At 37.9% G+C, this 13989-nt stretch overlaps 1 long non-coding RNA gene across 8 annotated transcripts; it reads right to left on the bottom strand.

Moving 5' to 3' along the window:
* Positions 1-1501: 1501 nt before the first annotated feature.
* On the bottom strand, positions 1502-10320 carry LOC116002260. Of its 8 annotated transcripts, none has more exons than XR_004094417.1 (9): positions 10045-10320; positions 9574-9920; positions 9063-9175; positions 8420-8494; positions 7992-8091; positions 7634-7869; positions 6439-7432; positions 6262-6339; positions 1502-4364 (listed from the first exon to the last, which is right to left on the bottom strand). It is a non-coding gene; the product is annotated as an uncharacterized LOC116002260 (long non-coding RNA). The 8 variants fall into 8 exon arrangements; XR_004094414.1 differs by having other exon boundaries at positions 7197-7432; XR_004094416.1 differs by lacking the exon at positions 1502-4364 and having other exon boundaries at positions 6038-6339.
* Between the last annotated feature and the right edge of the window lie 3669 nt (positions 10321-13989).

The raw sequence follows: 13989 nt of genomic DNA, 5'->3' as shown, positions 1-13989 counted from the left end.
ACCGGAGCGGAACTTTCAAGTTATGCGGCATTAGTGGCACGTATTAACGTTCCTATCACAATAAAGTCATGGGCTAATGTTCCAATGGATACTAAGGAGAATGTTTGGGAAGAAATTCTGGTAACCTTTTTTGATATTTAGATTTTTATTTACCAAATAAATTAATATAATTGCATTGGATACTAATAAATAACTTTTTCTTGCAGAGTACTTACAATATTCCCAACACAAATGATATGAAGAAGCATTGGATACAATATGCGGGTCAACGGTGGAAAGATTTTAAAACAAAATTGACTAGCAAGTATATATTTGGCAATTTGTCACATATGAATCCATGTGATAAATACACATTCCTTGATCCAGTGGTATGGAATGAGTTTGTGCAGCTTCATACAGGTCCAGAATATGAGGTATCATTATTCTACTATCAATTATTAGCTCAATTTGATAAGTTTGTTAATTATATTATGTATTGCTACTTAATGTTTTGTTTATATGTAGGCAAAAAGAAAAAAGCATCAAGAAATACAAGCTAAGAATATTCATCCACATAATTTATCTCGAGGAGGTTATAAAAGATTGGAAAAAATTATGATGGATGAAAAGATGAAAGAACAACATGACATGGCAGATTCAGATCCATCACATACAATTAGTCCCCCATCTCCTCCACGTAGACATGAAAAGTGGAAGAGAGCAAGAATGGACAAGTCTGAAAATATTCACAGTGAAGCGACTAGAGTGGTCATAGAAAAAATAGTAAGTTATAATTTTCTTTTCTATGTTAATGGGTAATTTTATTTACACATATAATTATTAAATATTGTTTATAAATGCTAGGATTCTCTTGAGATGGAAGCTTCTCAAGGATCATTCGTTGCATCAGGAAGACAAGATATACTATCTGCTGCGCTAGGTACTGCGCTAGAACTTTTATCATTTTATCTAATTTACATTTTTTATAGTCCATTAAAAGATAAAATATGAAAGAAAGAATATTAATAATATTATTTTTTTTAAATATGTAACACCGCCTATTTAAAGAGCCAAATACTTATGGATGTGAACCTACCCATAAGATTCGTGAAAAGTAAGGCACAAAGATCTCGAAAGAAGAATAAAAACATCTTAAATCCCATATTCATCTAATTATAATGTGAAGTACTTTTCAACAAATATGTTTAAATGATAATAACATATTTCAAGTGCGAGTAAATTGAAGTTACGTGTCTTAATTAATACAACATGAATATCTTACTTGCCAAAACATAATATGATTTGAAAATTATTAATTGATTGTTTTGACATTTTCTAATATTTATTGTGGTTCAATGAAATTTGATTGATTAACAAAAAAAAAAATCAAAAACAAAATCATTTATACTACAATCCTAAGATAAATCCCAAAAAATGATGCCTTAAAATCTACGTATGAAGAATATAAGAAATACACATTTTTCAAAAATAAATAAATAAACTTATAAATAAATCCAAGAACTTGTATCAAGTGGCACTGACCTTTGAATTTAAATTAAAATATCAAAGATTTGATATTTACAAGAATGTAAGTTAAGATTCTTTATAGTCTAAGATTGTTTAACTTGTCAAGCTTATACTATCTAATAGGACTCCAGTAGTTTAGTCTCGTTAGACTTATAGTTCTTGTACTTGCCTATATGTATTTAGGTATTTATTGTATCCGATTATCATTATTGAAATACAATACATTCATTTGGTATCATATGCTATCTATGATTCTAGTAATGGCTTTCGTTGTGCAGTCCGACGCGTCTTCCGAGCGAACAGTCACCACTGTGGCGTCTCATCCTCTCAGGTTCCACCAGCGCCTTCTCCGACTTCGCTCAACTCGGCTCATCACTTTGTCTCGCTCAAACTTTCCTCCAAGAATTATTTGTACTGGCATGCTCAAATCCTGCCCTTTCTTCGTGGTCAAGGGCTTCTCAAGTTCGTCGACGACACGTTCGCTTGCCCATCCCTGCCTGTTGATGATCCCACCATAAATGCCTGGGTTGAATAGGACCAGACGGTCATCTCCATGATCGTTGCTTCGCTTACGGAAGAAGTCCTCTATCTTGCACTCGGCCACTCCAAGTCACGCTCGCTATGGAAGGAGATTGATACTGCATTTGGGTCCGTGACTCGGGCTCGCTCTCTTGGTCTTCGCACGCAGCTGCAGGAGTTGCGCCAAGGTGACAGCATGACTACGGAGTATCTGGGACGTGCGGAAGTGCTGGTGGAGGAGCTCGCGATGACAAGGCAGCTGGTGACGCTAGACACGCAGAACCTATATATTTCCAAGGGTTTGCGACCAGAGTTCCGAGCTATGGCGTCTTCCCTGGTCACTGTTAGCTCTCCGGTGACCATTGCTCAGCTTTCTGATCTGCTACGTGCCCAGCAGTGATGATATTTCCCCTGCGGTGGATTCCCAACTGACGGCTATGATGTCGCGGCGAGCAGGTGGTGGCCGGCAGTCTGGTGATGCCGGCGGTTGGCGAGGTGGTAGTCCCGGCTTTGTGCATGGCAACCGTCAGTCTGGCCGCACTGGTCGCGTCGGAGGTAGAGGTCCTCGCTGTCAGATATGTAGAAGCCATGGGCACACGGTAGTACACTGCTAACGGCGCTATTCTGAAGCAGCCTCCCCGCAGGTTCACGTCGTCGTTGTTCCTTGTGATTCTGCGTCGCAGTCGCAGTCGTGGTTTACGGACACCGGGGCCACCCATCATGCCACACCATCGGAGGATGTTTTGACGGATGCGGAGGCTTATCGCAGTTCTGATTCCATCCGTGTTGGCAGCGGTGAAGGTTTGTCTATTACCCGTATTGGTCATGCCCATGTGTCTGCTTCTCGGTCCCTTAATTTATCTAGTGTTCTTGTTGTTCCTAAATTATCCTATTTATTAATTTTTGTTCAGAAATTTTACTGTGATAATCATGCTTTTTTTTGTTTTTTTTTTTTGAATTCTATCCTTTTTTTTTTATAATCATTGCTTCTTTTCTCTTTATTTTTTTTTTCTTGACCTTGATTTAGCGAACTTCCCACTTCGCAACTTGGGGACAGATTCCCGGGCTTTACCACTTAAATGCTAACTGAATCTTCTACGCAATTCGCATGGTTCACTTAAAGGTTCAATAGACTAAAGGCAACCTAAAATTACCCAAACCATATGTCTACATGCAATGCAACTAGAGATTAAGCCCAAGGGTTACCTTCATTCAGTCCGTTAGCTTCAGCTTGAGTTCGGCCCATGACGAAGATCTTCCTTTGCTGCGGTCCAGTCTGCGCCCCACGACCACCTCCTGGCTTGCTCCCACTCTTGCCCTCGGTTTCATTCAGAAGTCGAGTCGAAGTCTGCACCCCTAGGGTTGCCCTTGGACCGGGGTGGGACGGTCCTCCCTTCCCGGACACGCACTCGAACGCTCTATGCCCCATCTGACCGCAATTGAAACACTCAACCAAATGCCCTCCGCAATCTCTCCCAGGATGGTCTCTCCCGCACCTCCTGCAGTGAAAGTACCGCTCTTTGACTCCGTCGCTTCTAGGCCCTTGCCCCAAACCAGGGCGAGATGTGCCTCCACTGCTAGCACCACTCCTCTGAAAGCTTCCCCCCGAACTGGAGCCGCTAGGCCTATGCCTCTTAGAATCTGACGCACTACCGCCGGGTGGTCAGCACCCGGTAGTGGTCCGCCGCGCTGCTCTAGGCCTCACCATACGGGTGTCCAAGTTCAGCCCGGCCACGAACCTTTCAATCTTGCTTTCTTCCGTCGAAGCCAACACTGGGGCGAAACGAGCCAACTCAAGGAAACGCTTATGATAATCCCGCACTGACTGAGAACCTTGCTTGAGGTGCAAGAACTCTTCCTGCATAGCCGCCTTCACGTGCGCGAGGTAAAAGCGAGCGCACATCTTATCCTTGAAGGTCTCCCAACCGAAGTCGGGTTCCTGCCTCATCACCAGACCCTCGTGGACCCACTAGAAGTCGGCCTCCAGTTGCAAGTAGAAGCTAGCTATCATGACCCACCGCCCTTCCGGACACTCCACCACCCCTAGGATCTTATCAAAGGAGCGAATCCACTCCTCGAGCACCACTGGATCCTCCTGTCCTGCGTAGAAGGGTGGGTGCTGCCCCGCCACCCTCCGGACTAGGTCCGGTTGCCCACGCTGATTGTTCTAGACCATCTCGTTTCCTAGGAATTGCGTAATCTACGTCAGCTGCTGGAGATTCTGCATCAGCTGCTCGCCGAACGGCACGTCGGGGACATCCTCACGTCTCCTGGGTGGCACCATGGTTGCTACGGAAAGGTATACGAGCTACGAAAAGAGACGTTGTGCTACGATCGGCCTTCCCAATTCGCGTAAAAGAAGTAAGAACACGGCCACAACAAACAAGCAAACAAAGCAAATAAATATAAGTAAGATACAAGTAAAACGAGTCCTCACCGCGAATCCTAGTTCTCACACGTCCTAGGAGTCACGTTTCCTTAACTTCTACTGATCAAGTCCTAAAGTCTCAAGTGTTCAAGCCCTAGGATTCCTACTTAGACCTCAACACAGGCTCTGATACCAACCGTGACACCCCTAACTTTTTCACGCTGAGATAGGCATAAACTTAACATAAAAGCTAGCAATCTCAGAACTAACCATATAACAAAGCGGAAGCATACTAATACTCAAACGGGTGTCATGCCACATTTAGAAAATCCAACTCTAGATGCACAGGCTAAAATCCACAATACTAATCCATAAAGTAAAGATAGTTGTAATAGTCAATACAGAAACATAATCCAAGGCACACAGGCCCGAAAACGTCTAAAACAGTTTACAAGTCTAAGCATAACATGAAGCAGGTCTATCACTAGCGCGCTCTCAGCTCAGACTACTCCGTACTGGAAAACAGTTTAGGAAAACATTAGCAAAGGAATGCTAAGCAATCAACCACTCACACTCGTGGGAAAATACATAGTATAGTATGGTTTGTAAATAGGTTTACACACACGTAAAGAATATACGCACCAATGAACTGTTCTTTATTCAATTAGAAGACTCAACAACAACAAGCTGAATAAGTCACAAACCAAAGACTCTTCCAAATGAGTCCAACATCAACTAACGAATGCACAAGACAACGAGTTTATAACAAGATACCAAATGAATCACAAGTTCAACCGAATAACCACAAATGAAACCAACCAAGGACAATCTCACAGCACAAAGAATGAGATCCAAACCACATCCACCAAACCACCATACCAATATCACAACACAGAGGCATAATGCCCAACCACAGAGGCATACAATGCCCATTACCACAGAGGCACAAAGCCCATTACCACATAGGCACAAAGCCCATTACCACAGAGGCACAAAGCCCATACAATTCCTCTCATAATACAAACCACAAATAAACCATAATTCCACCACCACTTCCCAAGGTTATTAAAGACTCAACAAGCCAAGAGATACTCATAAGGACTCAAGGTCTCCACATACAAAATTCAGATTCATTCCCAACAGAATTACTCCACCAACAGTGCTCAACTCAGGATATGAACACAGTACATACTCAGGATAATAACCATGGAATCAACCAACAATACTAACTCAACAAGTCAAGATAAATGACCAAAGATCATGAATAAATACTCAACAACCAAGTTGGAATACTCAACAATAGGTTCAAGACACATTCCAGCATCAAAATGAATCAATAGAGTCAATCAGACCAATAAATAGCTACTTGAACAAAATCAGAAATTAACTGAAGGAACACATCAACGGGACACTCGGGTCCGCCTTGCCGCACCGCTCAACCTCACGGAACACAGAGACGGAATGCCCTAGTCCGCTACACTACTCCGCATGAAGAAAGCAGATCACTCCGGCGGAAGCCCACTCTCCGCCACTTCCTACCGTCAAACACATGTGGAACCCTCGGACGGGACACATTATACCACCCAAGTGCACCGCAAGTGCAATCCCAACACACCAACTCCCAGACCAGAACAAAATACACGATAATCCAATCCAGAATACAGAATATGTTCAGATTACTCAGATTACACATCTCAGAGGTCAAATGATACATGGAATCCATAACAATAAATACTCATACTCATCACAGTGAAAGGATAATGAACACAAGTCCAATAATCCACAAGGTAGGTTCACAGATCAACAAAACAAAGGCTAATACACCATTCATGAGTGAAAGTAGGTTTTAGTGTAACATGAAAGGTTACCTCTTGAAGCTTCTAACAATCCAAGCACTCCCCTCTTCTATGTTCAACCCCTCAAGTCACCTTCACCTCCTTGATCATCTTTATCCCAAGAACCCCCAAAGAAGAGATAATAAGAACTTGTAAAAAGACTATGAAAACATGAGAAGAAATGCAATCTACCTAAGGATTTATACTTACCCAAGCACCATGACTCCTAAAAGAGCAACCTTTCTTGAAGTCTTGCTAAGATGGAAGGTAGTGTATATTTATGGTTCTTTGGAAATGAAAGGGTGATGGGAATTCTTTTTGCAGGAGAAGGAAAGAGCTAGGGATTATTATTGTAAGGCTTTTATATGGACTTGGGGAAAATCATTACATATATATTATATATATCATTATGGTGTTAGAATAAGGAAATGGACTCACTCAAAACAAATATTAATTTGATGAATATAAAACATGGTACTTCAAAGATTGGGCCATTAAACATTTAATTTACTTATTAGGAATAAACGGTCCAAATGGGAAAAATCCCTTATAAGATTAAATCAAGGAATTGGGCCCTTGGATTAAATAAATAACTAGAGTAGGAAATATGTCTTCATTAAAGGAACGAAGCCCAATTAAATAAAATTAATCTCACGGTAGAAATAATTACCGAGGTTCAAGGCTTAAATTAAATCCGGGGTATCACACTTCTGCACTGGGAATGAGAGCTTTCAGGATGCATTGGTAGTAGAGGAAAGCAAGAAAAGTCATTGGTGGATATGGGTGGTGGAATGCAAAAAACTAAGGAAGTCAAACAAATACATGCAACATCAGAGGTGGTAGCCGTCCGTGAAGTCACATGCCCAAACTCACTCTACAAAATACTCTTCAGCTGAGAAAGAGACAAAGGCCAATTCCCTTCCCTAAGAAAACCATGCAAAATACTCAAAAACCAAAGTGCTGCTGACCTCGCCTTCGCCGTTGGTTGTGCAGTCCACCAAGCAAAATTCTAGAGCAGTTTTGTTCTCTAAAAACGTCCGGTAGACACTGGACTATCTTGAGATTTCCAGAGACAGCTTGAGGAATTAGGAAGAAGCGCCGATTACAAAGTCTGTGGTCTCCACCATGATAGCACTCCACACCCTGACCAGCTCCACCGTCAGCATCCTCTCCATACTCTAGCATATTTGGCAGCCATTGCATGCTTATGAAAAGCAAAAGAAATGAGATAGTGGCTTTGGAATTGGGAAAATGAAGAACTGAGATATTAATTGCATGCAATCTCATTGGTCCTGTGTGGCGGTGGAGTACAAAAAGGAAAAAAAAAAAAAGGAAAAGAAAAATAGAAAGGCGAAGAAAATGGAAAAATGCAGGCATTCATTAAGTTTTAATTATTCAAGCTTACATGAATCTTTCCGATGACCAATTTCTTCCCGGTCAATCTTTCCCGAGCATAATAGTCGGTTTTCCGTCGTTGGGGGGTAATATGTACATTCTCCAAGTCGACCGTCAGAACCATGCCGTTCATGACCGAGCTATTAACCTGCACCGGGTCTGAGTCGTTACCCGGGCTCGTTCGTCGGAAATACCAGTCCGGTCATTGCAGACTCCATCTTCCTGACCGGTTAGTACTCTAATAAACTAGTGTTGCAATATTAAAAAATCTAAGAAAGCTTAAAATTTACAGTATTGCTAAACTACAAAGAGGACAATATAAATTCATATATATGTACATATATGACAATAGAAAATACATTACGCACCATGTTTCTCAAATTCATCACTTTGCATCTAAAGAATCACTATCTCTTGAACCTTTTCCTCAACCTTGCACTATGATTTTGACTTATCTATAGCTTCAATCTGTTTAAGTAAAAAATAACAAATAAATGAATACATCAAAAAAATGAATGATATCCCATTAAAACAAAATAAACCAATTAAAATCATGTCTGCTGCACATTGATGTGCTGGTGTTTGGAGGAAACTGGAATAAATGATATCACTAAAGAAAAAGAAAAGATTTTTCAATCCTATAGAAAATAATCATTTACTCTGCATCACATAGGTAAAGAAATGAAATTCTACAGCCCAATACGAAGTATTTAAACTACCAGACCATATATGAAATCATACCAGGCCATGAAATTTAAGTAACTTCGATAAATACTTTTAGCTACAGATAAAATACCTTGAAGGTCCAATAGAGCCATACAAATGCTTCAATGTGAAGTCATCCAGTAGACACCCAAAGTCAATAATGCGCCTAATAGATGATAGTATACACATTAAGACAAGATAAAAACACCTATCATAACATGTTATAATTCATATACTATGTATAATTTTGTGGATAAACCAGGGTTTGGGGAAATATGAGACTTCACAAATTCTAAATATCCCAGTAACATGCCACTGCAGGTTTAAAACAATGTGAACAATGGCATGGGAACAACATCTCCTATTTGAAATTTTAACTAAACAAAGGCAATTTATATAGATTTAGAAGCCAAAGTAAAACTAGAAAAGCTAAAATTCAGTTTTTTTTTAAAAAAAAAAGGTGCTATAAGACTTCAAGTCAACCATATTGTGGTAAGAGATAATCTGAATTACATTTTTGTGGTATAATTGTTATCCCCACTTGGATGTTCTTTCAAGCATCTCCCAAAATCCATATCTCCAAAGCAAATAACCATATTCTCTAACCAGAAAATTTCATACTCAAACAGCTTTCAATGGAAAAATAAATACCCCATTGACTAAAAGAAAGAGCTCGAGATTCATAAACCAAACCAGACTAGAAACTACATTAAAACTGTGCAAAAAAACCTGACCTGACAATGGACCTCCAAGAACAGTAGATGCATTCAAGAAAAGTTCACCAAAATGTTTCTCCCTTAGCCCACTTAGATATACTGCAACCCCTTTCTCCACCTTTTAACATAAACTATTTATGACATCAGTAAGACTCTAGAATTACAGAGTAAAAAATGGCATCAATCCAATATGCTTTGACCAAAGAATTAGAAACATACTTAAACATAAAGCCGACTTGAAACCAAGTAGCAAGTACTCAGATTATGATAAATATGCTCTAAGTGCATGCTCCAATAATAACCGTATATATACAACAGCAGGAGGAGGAAGAGGACGGTGAAAAACAAGGTTTGATTTCGAAATACATTTTATTTAAAATCAAATATAGCACAATAACTCTAAAATTCGAAATAAATAAACAAAAACTCAAAATAAATTTCTTAAAATATCACAATAACAACAATATTTGAAATAAATCAACAAAAAATTGAAATAAATTAAATATAAGAGTCATTTTTGGAGAACTACCTCAAATGTAATCTGTTCTATTTCAGCTTCTACAGCCCCAGAATTCATAGGGCCATTTTCACAAACAATTGGCGTGCACTGGGCATGCTCATCTACTTCCACATTCACTTGCTTTCTGCAATTACTCAATGCATGTCCAATTCGACTACAACCAGTGCAATAGCTTGGCATATATTCATAATCTATACACTACTAGAAACCTTTTCCATCTCCCCCAATCGCAATCCAGATTCTCCTTAACAGAGGCTTACGCAGGTCAATCTCCACCCTCACCACGCAACATTCGGCCTAGACTGCCTCTCTGTTGCCATACCAGTGCAAGGGCTTTCCTAATCGGATCACAGATCCTTCCCAACACACAAAAATCAAACAAATGTAAATGGAAACCCTTATTTGATTTTAGAGTTTAGGAGAAGAAATAAATAACAAAAAATTAGAAATAAATAAGTAAAATTTGGGAGGGAGACTTACTAGCGGTGGTGGAGGCTAGCAGTGGCGGTGGCGGAGACAAGCAGACTCTACGGAAGGTCGAGACGGAATGGCGGCGTCGGCGGTGGCGTCTACTGCAGGTCGCGGTGGTTCAAGGCATCGGCGGAGGAGGAGAGGACGGCGTCGGCGGAGGAGGAGAGGACGACGTCGGCTGAGAGATGGAGGAGATTCGACGGAGGTGAGACGAGGAAATGGTTAAGTATGTTGTGTGCTGAGAGAATTGTGCGAAAATAAAATGGTCAAGTATGCTCTCCCTCAAATCTGGTTTTCGCGTAGCGTATGGGGAGAAAGTGGGTTGGCTTTAAGCGACACGCACCCATACCAGTGTCGCGTATTGAAAATTATTAAAATAATAATTTACTTTTCGCGGCACCCACTAGGGTACTGTGGAAAGTTATTTAATATTTTAATAATTTACTTATCGCGGCACCCGATTTCAGTGGGTGCCGCGAAAAATAGTATGTTTTTTTATTTTTGGGAGTACACTACACCTTTTTTAACAGATGTAGTGTAAAGTTTTGCTTATATGATCAATTTTGTAGTGGTGCCATCTAGAAACATATCCTTTAATATTTCAAGTAACGCAATAAAGCTCTTGTCACTCCATCCATTCCCAGCTTTCAAGTTGAATAATTTTAATATAGCAGATAATCGAGTATATTTACTACAACCCGGCAATGAAACATTTCATCATCCAATCAATCTTCAGACTCATCATCTTAATATGTTTCATTGTCAACATACATGTTAGATGTTGTAGCCACATTGCTTTCACCGAACCATATCCATTTTGTATAATATGGATTAATCCCATTACATATTATATCATCAAATATATCGTCCTCACATAAGCTTTTCTAATTACAACACTTCTTACAAGGATAAAAGAACCTCTCATTACCATTCAGAATGTCACTACTACAAAAAACCCTTTTAACGTCGATTTTTTTGTACAAATTGTATGTATTAATTTTTACATAATACCATAACATGCAATAAACAGGATCGTACTAACCTCTAACCGTAGCTCTTAATCGTATAGCCTGGACTGCTCGTAGTAGCGGAAGCGGAACACCTCTTGAACGGTAGGCCGTCAGCCATCTTTGGCTCATACTTAACTCATAACCCTAGATGGTGTACTGGTATTTTCTAAGCAGTATAAGTACCATGTCTGTAGGTACTATATGATTGTCATCCCATCAATGCAGGCATATATAAGCATATGGTGGATTGGACTAAACCTAAATGTCCAATCCAACCTATAGCTTAATGGGCCTAGTCCACTTGCACCACATAATTAATTAAGGCCCACAATATATAAAATATACTTTATTGGGAAAAGTCTTACAGTCTCCCACTTGGTGTAAGTACTAGCACAACTCTCATCAAAGAACAAAACACATGAATCATAGCGATATGTCCTCTGCTTGACAGAGTAATATCTTCTATGCATCACATGCATTTTTATTCCCAACTTAAGTCCTTTATGAACAAACTCAACGTTTATTCTTGGTACCTTAAGGGATGTTTCTCAAAATAAAATATATGCGCAACTTAAAAGAGAAAACCATCCAAATTGTACAAGAGAATACACTTCATGATCTCTAAGATCCTTAATGTTAACTATGTCTTAAGTAGAGATCTCTCAATGTTAGCATAATGCTAATTATGTTCCATGACTAGTTTTATAACTAAACTTAAGCGCTACCTCTAACGGCCAAGAGCTTAGAGTTCACACGTCTGTTACTCCCACTCATCAAAATAGCCAAACGATAGTTTAGTCGTAGAAGCATTCCAACAACTTAGATAATAAACTAAAATTTTAAGTCCATAAATGTCAAATTTTAAATATACACCATAACTTCCCAAATAACTTCAAGGTCCACTTTATAATGAACTGAACATTATGAGTCTTACTTTTATGTCTTGCAAAATTGTCTTGAGCCTTATAAATCAAAATGACCCAGGATCAATTTTGAAGAAACTAAAGACTCTATTAAATTGCTAAAGACTTTATTTAAATATCAGTGTATCACAAGTTAAATGTTTTATTCTAATAAACTCATTAATATTGTTACAACATTTTCATAAATATGTTGCACAACCAAATGTTCAATAATTTGAACTTATGAATTTATGTGAACAAATACAAGATTGATACTTGTGGAATCTTTAGTGGAGTATCTTAATGATCTTTTTCTAAATGATCACTCCCACTGATTAAAATATTCTTCAGCAGAATTAATGATATACGTACTCATAATTGATTTGACCAGGCCAACTAAATAATGAAGATATATTCCCACCATTAGTTGGGCATACTAAATAATCAATATTTGGTTCCAATCCAACTAAAGTAATAACTAATGAGGACATAACTCCCCACCATAGTTGGATATACTAAAATAATAAAATACACTTTCCAAAACCAAGTTGTAGTTTGGCTCGAAAAAGGTACATTTTATTCTTGGAAACCAAAATAGGTATATCGAATACATCACGTAACTTACTACAGTTAGTCCAAATAACCGAGCACGATTCACGAAATAATTAATAAATGTGGTTAAATTTTGGGAAGTAACTAAATACATGTTTTGCCAATGCAAACCATGAAAACTTAGAATTATAATTGGACTAAATTTATAAATTCTAAGAAATTGTGATAAAGTTATTATCTAATGGGTGAGGGATTTATTGACATAAAACTTACCTGTAGGCTAAAGTTTTAATTCTATTAAATCCAATTAAAACCCTTATGATAAAACTTTATCTCAATTATTAAATAGACAGAAGAATCTAGAGACATAAAACTTGCCTATGGGCTAAAGTTTTACTCAATTAGATCCAACTGAAATTTTATGATGAAACAATTATCAAANTGGGCTAAAGTTTTACTCAATTAGATCCAACTGAAATTTTATGATGAAACAATTATCAAATGAGTTGAAGAATCAAGTGATATAAGACTTGCCTGTAGACTAAAGTTTTAATCAACGAGATTCATTACAACTATTATGATAAAGCTTAAGAAACCATGTTCCATTTCTTAATCCCTGTGGGTAAATTAAGAAATATGATCTAAAGTTTGCATCATAAAATTAAACTTTATGATAGAGATGTAAATTATTTACAAATAACCATAAAATAAATAAATTGATTTATTTCTATCATTACTGATAAAACTACGTTCCGATACATAATTGCATGTGGGCTAAATTATGATCATAATCCAGTATTTAATCCTAATTAATCATACAAATATAACGAAATTGCCTGTGGGCTAAATTCCATCATATTAAATACAATTAATCACAAATGATTTGTCTAAAACTTTATGTGATAAAGATAAACCACTCAATATATAATTTTAACTGATTAAAGGATGCTGTGGCTACTCCCCAACCAAATTAAAATTATAAGATCACTAGACAATTATCAATTCATTGCCTAACCTTTATGTGATTCAAGCTTAAGAGAAATCAGTAAATTAAAGATGTTATGGCTATTCTTTAATGAAATGAAATCAAATCACATTGGCAAGGAATAAAAAAAAAAATTTAACAAACAGATTACCATATCGTGATGGGAAAATCCAAATATATGATATTTAAGGGGACTAGTGGCACAAGATGTTCTTAATCCAAATTCATATGCACTAAATGTATAACTGTTTGGGAGTATAAACCTAAAATTTGGAGGGTATACACTAAAATTGCATGGTTCACCTATGATTAAAGCTTAAATGAGTAAACTAAATTAACGGTCCAAATGTACTAAGTTCAGGCACTATCGTAACTAAAGTTTATGCATAAGTCCAACTTAATTAGGAACTAATATAATTCCATCCTAAATTTATGCATTGCTAAAGGCATAATAATAAAAAAAAATGTTTTGCATAACAAAATATTATGTGTTGGACAAATTAAT

The sequence above is a fragment of the Ipomoea triloba genome, chromosome 13, assembly GCF_003576645.1.
Source record: "Ipomoea triloba cultivar NCNSP0323 chromosome 13, ASM357664v1".
Taxonomy (NCBI): Eukaryota; Viridiplantae; Streptophyta; class Magnoliopsida; order Solanales; family Convolvulaceae; genus Ipomoea; species Ipomoea triloba.
This window is presented reverse-complemented; position numbering and strand designations above follow the sequence as displayed.